Here is a 12,134-nt window from a genome sequence, read left to right as displayed (position 1 = left end):
CAATATCGAGCATCCCTAATTTTTACCAAAACTCTTTGAAAACCAGACCAGAGTGAAACCCTTTTATCCATTTCCAGTAACCATTTATTCACATCTAGGGGTCACAGGGAATGGAGCTCATCCCAGCATGCCGTGGGCGAGAAGCACGGAGACGGCCCAGACAGGTCCACTCTGCAGTCCATCTCCAGGCGGCATTCACACACATTCACATTCACAGTGTGAAATGAAAGTATGAAATATTTATGAATACACTTGAGGATCATAAAATGCACGTTAGTCCTCAGCTCCCCAGAGGCAGCAAACAAAATATGTATTTTGTTAATATTGCAAGGCAGAGATATAAATGCTGTGGTATTCACAAATTTACGACTGATATTTTTTTGGAAAGTGGTTGCAATGGACTTACCAATTCAGCAGACACACTAGTCTATCAGTGTGACTTGTTCTGAAAACAGCAATTTACTGCAATATTATTCTGTTTTGAAATTAAGGCTCTTATTTACTGAAAGCCATTTTGAGATTACAATCATGGAAATGAAGTGCCAAATTTATGCATGCACCAAGAGCAGGCTGTCCCAAGGGAGCAATAATGAGAGGGGTGTGGTGAGGGGGGGGGAGGAGCTCATATTTAAAATAAAGGCCTAATTCTGACTCCACAGACCCCCAGCATTCTCATCCTCTGGTCCTGGTTTTATGAAAGATATCGTATTTTCACTACCACAGGCAAGCACATGCAAACCTACACACTAATACATGTATACACAACATATTTTGCAAGAAGCTATGAAGGAGAAGAGTGATATTCCCATTTGTAAGTGAATCACTTTGCATTTCTGAAGAAGAAAGGTGGCGTTGACACAATTAGTAAAATATGATGATGAATATGATGATGAAAATTTGTTTACCTCACAGCAGAAATCCACAGCATTTCCAGCTACTACTGATTATTTACAATGAAAAGCAAGCCGAGCCTTACATTATGCATCTTATGACACACATTGGTATTATAACAGAGAGGAAGAACCAACAACACACAACCAGGAAACTCTGTGATAATGAGGGGGTGAGTATTGGTGTGACAGTACTGAAACTTTATAAGTGTGTTAGTCTCTCCCACAGTGCAGTGTGCCTGTGAAACATCAACACTATGCCATCACTATTTTTGAGAGAGGTGGGATAGGGTAGGCTGAGCAGATACAAAAAAATGAGAGAAAGTGGAAAAAGAAAAAGTGGAGGAGCGTGTATGAGTTACTGTTGCAATGTGATGCACTGCGGCCTCGTTAGCACTGACTTTGCACTGTGTAGACGTGTGTCTGCGTCTGCTTGTGAGTTATTGCTGGGGAAGTTGTGGGTGTGATGCTATGAACATGCAAGACAGTTATACTGAGTTTGTCAGCAGAAGTGTTGATGGTTAATTCCTGTAGGGGCAGCGGTGGGTTGAGTACTGAAAATCTATACTCAAGTGGAAGTACAAGTACAAGTGAAAACTACCATTTGAGAATCCTATTTCAGTAAAAGAAAAAAGTAAATGGCTAATAAATTACTCAATGTAAAAGTAACTTCTTATTTATCTGATTTTTTAAGGGTGTGATTACTACTGCAGGTATAAAAGAAATGTTAACGTTAGCGTTCATAGCAGACAAGTTGTAACAAAGTTGGCAAATGTAACACAGTAACATTTGCAAGTTACAAGTTACATAAAAAAGTAGATTACTGGCTCAAAATATACCTGAGTAAGAAGTAAAAGTACAGTTTAAAAATGACTTTTTACCTACCACTGTGTAGGGGCGTGCATAATAAAACATAAATGAATGGAAAATGTTTACAAAAGTGTGTGTAGATGTGAGTGTGTATCCTACAAAGACACTACGCAATGTATTGATTATTTACTTTCTTTATGGATATGCTTTTACAACAAACAAATCGAAGTGAAAGGGGGAGAGATTTTTCTATACATAAATTGTGTGTGTGTGTGTGTGGGCAAGTGTCAGTGTGAGTGACATCTGGGAGGAGGAGAAAGAGACGAGCTAAATTAATCACTGTGTGGGCAACTTTCAGCAACGCACTATCGCTTGTTCTCTCACACACACACACGCACAGAAACGCAGACACACGCAGCTTATTCACGTCTTCCCTGTGAGTCACATGGCTTTCTTTGCGTTGGCTCAGTCAGCAGAGATAAAAGTATTGAGACAGCCTTTGTTGTGTTTGCATGTAGAATGGATTTGGTGTCAGAGGGTGAATAGGAGGTGAAAGAAGGAGCTGTCTGATTCTCTACACTGGATTTGTCTGTATCGTCATCTGTGTTCATATCATTCATATTAAAATGCAGACACTGGCAAGATAGGCTTCGATTCACTGTTTAACCTACCTAAGCAACAAATAAATTGTTTTGTCAATGAATTTCAAAGCAATATATGGGTGTTTGTCTGAACTGCCACCCAAACGGTTGAGGTCTGGTTAAAGTTAAAGCCGCCCGCTCATTTACAGACAAAGAGTTCTGTGATGAAGTCAAATTTGTCAGAACACACAATGCTATCTGGAACAAGTCATCCATTTGGTGCCTGAGTGAGTGAGTGTCGCTGACATTTATTTTGTATTTCTCAATAAGTATGGAGAAATTCCACCGGAGCCAAAACATGTGCCTGTTTGTTGAAAGGGCATGTGAACCTCCAAAAAAAAAAAAAAAAAGCTGTGGCTAAATGTACATTTCTCAAATATGTGTTTAAAGCTCTGACACATGATTCAGCCATACAAGGGCTCAAGTGTCATTCATTTGCTTGATTAGGGTCTCTACTCACCCAAGTGCAGAGGTCTAATCACTAGAACTTACTGAAAACACCTTTAAAGATGGAGAGGGCAAAGTGATGGCTTGTTCGTGTCTGCGTGGCGGAGCGTCTTGATTTTTATTTTGGCGCCCATGTTAACAGATTAGTTACACTAGAGACAGGCTTTGAGTCGCTTATTTTTACCACAAGCATCTCCCAGCAAAAGAGGACAGTGAAAGGATCGATTGGTGGTCATATCCACATATTTTACTACAGTTTAAACTTCCTTTTCAAAATGAAAGCACTGTAGTAATCTTTAATTTAACATGCCTTCACTTGTGAAAGAATTTCCAGAAGTGAACCGGATGAAGGGCAGTATCTTTCCACTGCGCTCTCTCTCGCTCTCGCGGGTAAACAAACCACACGTGTTTTCTGGTTACCACTCTTCACATTTACATTTAAACTATATGGCATTGTAAATTAAGTGATATAGAAATGGAAAAGGCAAAGTGTATCGGGAAACATAGGGCTACCAGCTCTGCAGCAGCCATGCGCTGCTTAGGCGTCCTATGTGAAGGGGGTGTGAGGAGAGAAATCCTGGGGTGTATTCGGAACCGCCTACTACAGACGCAGTATGAAACGGTTTAGGAAGAAGTGTAGCACCTATCAAATATGTGTGAACAGTTGAAACAGTTGTGAGTTGTTCTCTAGTTGTTGTGAAGGTTCCGGATATATTAGTTAGGAAAATTAAGTCTTATTTTTAATTCAGTAGAAATATAACATATTTACTACTACTACTTCTAAAAAACGACGAAACAGAAGACCATTCCAGCACTTTGCATTATGGGACACAGTAGGTGAGGTACTGGTTGAACGCATATTGTAGATTATTTCCAAAAGAGAGCAACATTTGGGTATTTTTGGTATAATTCAGATTTTGCTTTTGTCTGTAAACTGCATCGTATAGCAGGCAGTTTCGAATCCAGCTCTGGTCTCAGATGTCTTCCTAAACCTTTGCATCCTTACTTTTCAATGCACGATGAAGAGACTACTTTTTAAGCAAGCTTTTTTTAATGGGCAATGCTGTCATTTTTCTTTAGAGGGGAATCAATACAATAGGTTATTCTTAACACCAGTATTGCATTTTGAGTAAAAAAATAGCTTGGAGGAGAAAACTTTATCCTTCACCGAAGGAAACCCTGACAATGAACACTCCTGAGTAACACAATCTGTCCTTACCAAAGGGTATAATAACTTCATAGACAGCTATGTGCTAGACATCGAAGGTCAAACCTTAACACTGGTTAAAATACTGATGTTAGCTTGTTGGCATCCTATCAATGACACCTACACTAGTGTAACTACTTTATAGACTAATGCCACTCTGCATAAAGCTGACTTCTTTCCAACTATGTGACTAATTAAGATTTCCTTTTATTTGTCATCAAAAGCCTGCCCATGGTAACACACATACACACACAAACAGTGCAAACTAGTTAACTCTTTTAGTAAGAAACACAGGTACAGGGTATTGTTCTCAACGAGCTGCATCCTTGTAGTCCAAGATGCACCGCTGCGTGACTCGAGCATTTACTATCTGCAACACAAGCACCAGGCTTAATCAATGGATTTAGAATCAGCATTGGGTCACAGCATACCAATGTAAGTTCTCGCTATTGTCTCCCACTGATAGAGAGGGTCGATACTGCATTTCTGCAAGTGTTGAAGCCAGCGTGTGTGAAACCAGAGGAATAAAATACATAACAAAACGAGGACGTCGGGAGGATTTCAGTCAGTCAGAGTGCAGCACAGCATTTAAAAACCATTCATATTTGGATTTCGCAAACTGTCAAAAATGGATTAAAAGCTCTTCGTCTCAATATGAGAATAACAATTTTTTCCCCCCAAAGTGCACCGTTACACTTATGTAAAAAGGATCGGCTCTTACTGGCAGAAACAAGATGCAAAAATCTGTGTTGCCAGTGACACAGGAAGACATACATAAAGCTGCCCCACAAGTGCTGTCAAGACAATTCCACAGCCCTACAGCTCTGCGTTTCAACATCTCCAGGGTAAACATGCACTGTATATTATAGTCTGCCTCTGCTGCAAACAAGGGAAACAAATGGAGACAGGATGTAAGAGCTCACTGAGATGCACTTGAGAGAAGTTAGCCTTGATCTTTAAATTCCTGCACAGCCTTGAAATAACAGAAAGACCGGTCACAACATCCAGAGTTTGTTCCCTGTGAGACGGCCGATGCCGCTGTTAATGTCGTTTGTTATGCAACGTGTGTAGGCGACGTTGCGCCTCTAAGTGCCTGTAGCGCTGCTGCAAATGCAGGAGCACTGCACATATTAAGAACATGGATACAGGCAAAAAGCGGCATCGGAAATATAGAATCCAACATAGAATCATCCACGGCTTTATCTGCAGCTGATGGTCAATTTTTCATAAACAAAGCAAAGGCAGAATAGCAGACTGCAGCTGTGGGATGTTAACATTGTGTGTTCATGCCTGCGTGTGTGCGTCTGTGTCTGTGTTAGAGAGAGAAAGAGAGAGATGTGTACTGTAACCAACCAGAGCTCATTAACCTCTCCACTATACAAAATAAACCAAACAACAACCACCACAACAACAAAATGGATACACACAGAAATATAGTAATCACCACGAACCCTCTCTCATACATCTGCCTCTCTCTCCTCCTCTCTCACCCCTCTGCTGAGAGGGCTCATAAATAAAGCAGGGTAAGATTGCAGCGCCTGCAGCGATAAGGGATGCTGGCTGGGAAAGCGCGGGACCTAGTCTACCACATGGAGAGAGGGCAGCGACAGGCATTGGGTTTGTAGGTGTGTGTTTGTGTGTATTTGGCTGGGTGGGCGGTTAGGAGTTTCTGAACTATGCTGGGCTTTAGGGGCCACATTCTGGATTCAAACAACCTAATTTGGAAGAACTTATCTAGTTGGGTTCAAAATTGCGGTCCCCAGTTGGCATTTACTGCTGTTGCTTCAGTGTGTGCGTTCTGTATAGAAAAACTACTATTTATGATAGGCCGACCATACAGCACACAGCACACAGCAACTTGAGTCAGCTGTAATAACCTAACACCACCTGCTGCTGTTGAGAGTGCATGAAAACTACTTAGCATGCAAGGGGGGTTATGAAATGGATTGCCAATTAATAAATGGTTAGAATGTCCAGCTTTTGCCAGTCATAGTGGTAGTATAGCACAAATACAAACTTGATCTGTTTATAATAGTGTTAAAATATATCCAGTTTAAAAGTTAAACACACTTGGAATGTGACGTATGATGCTAACAAAGGGGAACTTAAGCTCATCAAGGCTCTGGGGACACATCAGACAGCGTGCATACTTTTGCTACATTTTCCTAATAGTCTGTACTTTTACTTACCTCTTAAATGTGGTACTTTTAATGTGATATATTTTATTTTACATTGAGCTACTGGTACTACTACACGTCCAAAATTTAGCACCTGCACTTCAAAGCTCACAAAAACACATTTTCTTCAGTGATGATAATGATGTGATCAGAGCTGGAGGCCAGTACTAAATACTAACTACTTTGTCCACTGCTGTTACACACACTGAAAGAAAAAAGAATAAAAATGAGAGTCAGGAAGGAGTAAAGATTTTGGTCCGATAAAAGTCAGACAGACCAAATGAAACCATCTCAAGGCTGCAGGAGAAAGTTGTATCTAAGCTCTCTACACATTTGCCTTTCATAAGGATAAACAAACAAATGAACAGTACATTCATAGAATAGCAACAGTATTCCTGTGCCAGCATAACAAATCCCTGTCTGTGATGCAATCTCATTGAATTTTCATGCATGTTCTCTATATCTGTCTGTTTGCTGTTCCTGCCTCACAGGCTATTATCCGATTCGATTTGTCTCTGGCGAGTCCAAGCACTATTTTCTGTAATGATCTACCAACAGTATAAGCTCTGATAGTTCATCTTCATTCTTAAAAAACAAGGAACCAGTAATGATCAGAGTGCTGTGGTCACTACCATGATGGTACAGTACCATGGCATACCAGTATCACTATGGAATTGTACAGTCATTGATAGTGACCAGCTTTTTTTTTGTTTTTAAACAAACAGATAGTTCATTATGCTACATGTACGGAGATGGTTCCCTTTTCTTTATAGACTAAATGTATGGATATAGGTATTTTAATATGCATCAGAGATGTCACAGTGACGTTATTGACACCGTGACATAATAGCCCAAGTGAGTGGGACGTCAATCCAGCAACTTAGTGGCCCAGTTTGCACAGCTGAAAGTTTCTCTAGCAAATAAGATCGGCCCCTCGCTGTGCAACCCCTGCAGGCTGTCTCCCGAAGGACAACACAACCCTGACACAGGCCCTCTGTCCCCAAAAAGTACAGTTCTCTTTCAAGCCTTTTACTAACACCCCTGTGCATTGCATCTGTTATGCCTCTTTTTCTCTCTTTTTCTATCCCTTTGCTCTCTTTTGCTCCCTGCACGATTCCAGTGACGCATCCTCTGGGGTAAGGTCTTCTATAAATTTGCCCCCGTAGCTATTTTGAAACCGTATCGGACCAGCTGGCTCGGCCACTGACTCATTTCCGCCTTATAACTCCCTCATTATGTGACACAAATCAATTATGGATGAAAAAAAACTCTGCAAAGACGCACTGAGGCCCTTTCATGTGTCAAACCCCACAGCCTGCCAGAAGAGTACAAAGAAAAGACGGGGAAGAGAAGGAGAAGAAAAAAAAGAGCAATGTGGAGGGTAAGAGGCGGGGTGAGTTTGTGTCTGTGCGTGCTTGCATGCATGAGTGTGTTTTCTATCGCAAACTATTCCTCAGTGGCTGCCCTTTCTGTCTCTTAAAGGAGTAGTTCAACATTTTCAGAAACACTGTTTCGCGTTTTTATAAGTGAGATACGAAATTAATATCAGTTTTATATGTGTTCAACAAGTAAAGAGCAAGAGTACACAATCTACACAATGCATTTTCACTATGTGATCCATACGTAATTAGAAATGTAAAAAGGGAGTTGTAGTGTGTGTTGTATCTATTTGCCCGGTATCTGTGCAGTTTCTTTGGCCATGTAATGTAGATTGCCGGATACAGATGCCGTAAAAAGGTTTTGGTTTGTGTTAAAATATGATGTACTGAACCAGGCAATCTGGTTGACTTCCCCAATTTTTCAATTTGTTCTCGCTCCCAAATGCTAATAATCCCAACCAAGGTTTGTGCCTAAATCCAACCAAAATGCAACCATTCCACATTAACAAGTTTTATTTTGAAAGTCTAACTGGAGATTGCATATTTATTCTTACCAACTTGACTGCGGAGCACTGTGCGTCCAGAAAGAATGTGAGAGGGACAGCTACAGCCACTGAGGGCCACTGACCAGGTGGCAGTATATATATTAAACAAATGACATACAACATGTTAACCGAGACCTTTTAGAGGTAGTTGTAGGTAAGCTAGCTGCTAGATAACTGATTTCCCCCTGACTCCAGTCGATGCTAAGTAAGGCTAAAAAAGTCTTGACACTGCTCAACTCAGATACTGTGCACCAGTTTCTCATCTCACTTTCACAAAAAAAAGAGCATACTCCCCAAAATATTAAAGTATTCCTTTAAGGCCCCAGATCTCTCTCCCTCTTGTTTGGTCTTCTCTCTCTCTCTCTCCTTATTTTTGCATCTGTTCCTTCTCAGCTGAACTATTTTTGTACCCTCTCTCTCCTTCTGTCTCTCCTTCTCACTTTTCTCGTCTTCACATACACCCTCCTCTGTTACCTCTGACTCTCCGTCCTCCCCCTTCATTTTCACACATCTGCCTGTCCTGCTGGGCTCTGCCTGTCTCTGTCTACACGCTCTCCCTCACTCTTTGCACTCATTTGCTCTCAAGTCACCAAGGTTAGGAATACTAAATTACTGACTCCTGAAATTCTCCTTGAGGACGACTCCTAACCTTTGCCGCTTGGCTCCGGCTCTGCTGATCTCATACTCTAGCCTCTGTGGTGACATTTTTGCGAGTTGGATTGTTTATGCATATCTCAGAGCGGATATGTAAAATAATTAATTTCCGGTGCAGTGTGTGATGGCCTGCTGCTCTCTCTGTCTCTCCAAAGGAAAAAAAAAATCACTTTCCCTTCATCTTCCCTTACCACATCTCTCCATCAATTCCCCTCTCTCGCTTCAGAAGTTGTGATTGTATTCATGGTAAAACGGAGCAAGGGCAAGGCAAGGCCTCATCCTCTGAGGCGGTGGCTGCTGGCCATTTAGACAGCGTGGGGCATAAAACACAGAGGCCTTGGCATATCGCTGGGTCCCTGCACGCTAGAGTAGCAACACCATCCATGCATTATTACACTGGCTGAACACAGTGCTGCAAGACTGAGCACAGATTTATGCTCAGTCACAGGAGAGGAGTGTGTCCATGGGCAATGACCATGTAAATATGCAATAGATACGATAAGATAGATAAGACAGATAATAAAAATCATCACTTACCTGCTTGGTAGATTAAAAGATTTGTGCAGGACCGGAAAGCAAAAGGAGGAAAGAAAAGACAACATTAGAAAACATTTCACCTTAAACAAATCCAAGTAACAATTAGATCATAATTAAGGCTGGCCAATATGGCTGGAACTGTTATCAAGATATCTAGATATTGATACCACAATATGGCAATTTTGTGTTAGAAAAGCAACTGCATATTAGCAAAAAAAAAAATCATTCTCAAATTATGTTCAATGACGTGTTTTCATGTATCCAGTACTGTGGCTAAACTCGCTTCATTATGTGTACAAGGTTAGAGAAAGATTGTGGCTACATTTAATAAAAAGGCAAATGTTAATTGCAGGTCTATTATGATTTGACACAAATTTCAGTCTCCTGCATGAAAACCATACATGCTATATATTTATCTATATTCATCCACTCCCCGACCTTCACACTCTTAGTTTCTGCCTCACTGCTTCTAGCACTGGTACTGAAAGTTGTCACTGGATGTAAATCAGAATGTACATTTTGAATGGAATCATAAATCAAAAAAAAATATATAAAAAATGTATAACACTATCATCTAAAAGCTGCAAAGCTGAATACAGAAGCACTCCCCACCAGCAGTCACATTGTTACCAACCATTCACAGACTTTTACTTACCATTTTCTATTTGCCAAATCTGTTGTGTTACTATCAATACACGCCCAAAAACCAAAAACCACAAATCTCCTTCAAGACTACTAGATTTTGTTTATCCACAAAATAGCTGAAGAGCACGTACAGTAGGAGAAGACACACCAGTGTACCAACTGTTTGCAGACACGTAAACAAGACATTATAGGAGTAGCTTGTCAGACTAATGCAATGAAAATTGTGATTCAACCGCCGTAATCAGTTTTTAATCCGATATGGGTCAGATCTTCATGGTTCTGTGGTGGAAACGCAAGCAGTGAACGCTTGAAAGGGACTTTCCTGGAGAGATTAGTTTTCTGGTTCCATAGTTCCTGACCTTTTGGTAGAAAATGGGCTGAATGACATGTCAGAAAATCTAACATCTACTGTGACTGATAGTTGGCATTGACTGTGATTAATAGTCACAATAATAAAATCTTTGTTACTTTGAGATCATCGCCATACAAAACAAAAATACTTGATCACGTATGTTTCGAAAATATTGTACGATGAACACCAAGGAGGGATTTAAAATATTGCATCTCATAACCTTTCAAACCCCCCTGTCAGGGATGAGCCCCTTTTGGCTGACTTGTGCGAGGAAGCTAGGCTACAATCATGTTCTCCTTCCTCATGAGATTTTTTAAACTTTCCACAACAGGGACATGACAGCATGTCTTTACTGATTAAAAAAAACCCTGTGAAGCTGTATTGAAGGAGAAAATGCCAGCAAATTGTTTGCAGTACACAACCCCTTTTGTTTAATGAGAGAGAAAGCAGTGTGAATGGATACAAAAATAGGCAAATGTCAGAGCAGTGTTTTCATAATCAAATAATGAGGTGGATTTGAACTTCACTGATGCACACAAATGAAGTGCTGGCATCTCTAATCACGAATTGTTAATTGGATAAGACTTGTGTGTTCACATTAACACACACACACACACAGTCCAGCTTCCCCTTGTACAACAGCAGGAGCAAGGGAAACATCAGGAATTAGGATAGTAGTAGGATTAAACAAGGATTGTGCATTTTTTTCTTTGTGCAAATGAAGACTTCACAAAAACATAAATACGACTTTCATCATTACCCATTTAAACACTGTAGTAGGCGTATATCTATTGGGCTGCCATGGCAAACATGCACTCCACACATGCACACACACAGAGACAGAAAGAGAGGCCTAGTTACACAGACCCAGATATAGCAAAAAAAAGGAAAGAAGACAGAGAAAGAATCAAGCAGTGAGAAACTTTAGAAAGTGTGTATTTGCATAATCTCTTCTTTGCAAAGAGTCTAGGGGAGGAATAATAAGCTAGAGAAAGCTATCATCTGCCAACACAGTGTTGAGCCAAACCCCTATGTGTGTAAATGCAGCTTGCAAGCAATACAGTAGCTTTCAGCACTACTTTAATCAGTTGCATGTTCTGACATCCTGCATTTGATTTACCTGCAGATGTAAATTAGAGAAAATAGCAGACTGACCATTTTACCCCTGCCCTGAATATCAATTGACCCTCAGCTCGCAGTGACTGTAATTTAGACTAAGTGAAGATGGAGCTCATAATTCACTTGCTCTCAGATGTACGCACTAAACCAGCCTCATGTATTGTATGTATGGATTTCAGTTGACGTCCAAATGTCAATCACAGCGCTGTCCCTGGAGAGTGAGAGAAATAAGTAGAGAGACACTGCTGTGTTTATATTATTAATAGCCATCAGTTGTCACTTCTATGTGCCTTGTGAATTTTTTTGTCTGGTAAGCAAAATTTTTAAATTGAGTAATGATGAGGGGAGCTTTTAGTAAAGGAATTTAACATATGAGCATTAACTGCAATGTAGTTTTGGCCAGTTTACTTAAATAACATTCGTTTACATTCATTGCAAGCACGTCAAATAAAGTGGTGCGAATTTGATTGGCAATAGAAACCACTAAAGCACACACTTGAATTCCCCTTATTTTTAGCACCTGTCTTATTGCTTAGCTAGACTATTTCAGTTGACAGTAACATGGTGCACATTCTTCAGTGCAGATTGGTGCAGTATGTAGGAGAAACAACAGGGACCACGAAGCTTGAAAAGCTTGCCAAAAACATTCCAGAGAAGATCTTCACCCAGATAAAGGTGTGTCATTCTAAGGTAACAAAAACACTAACATTCTGATTTTCAGGTGATTATAC

General features: G+C 40.4%; 1 protein-coding gene across 1 annotated transcript in view; it reads right to left on the bottom strand.

The window, feature by feature from the left end:
• Positions 1-12,134, bottom strand: part of LOC118329016 (pro-neuregulin-3, membrane-bound isoform) — a 345,808-nt gene that overhangs the window by 232,961 nt on the left and 100,713 nt on the right. The gene's annotated exons all lie outside the window — the stretch shown is intronic.

The sequence above is a fragment of the Morone saxatilis genome, unplaced genomic scaffold (assembly GCF_004916995.1).
Source record: "Morone saxatilis isolate NCDOM2014 unplaced genomic scaffold, NCSU_SB_2.0 Contig19, whole genome shotgun sequence".
Lineage (NCBI taxonomy): Eukaryota > Metazoa > Chordata > Actinopteri > Moronidae > Morone > Morone saxatilis.
The sequence above is the reverse complement of the archived record's forward strand: the minus strand, read 5'-3'. Positions and strand labels throughout refer to the sequence as shown.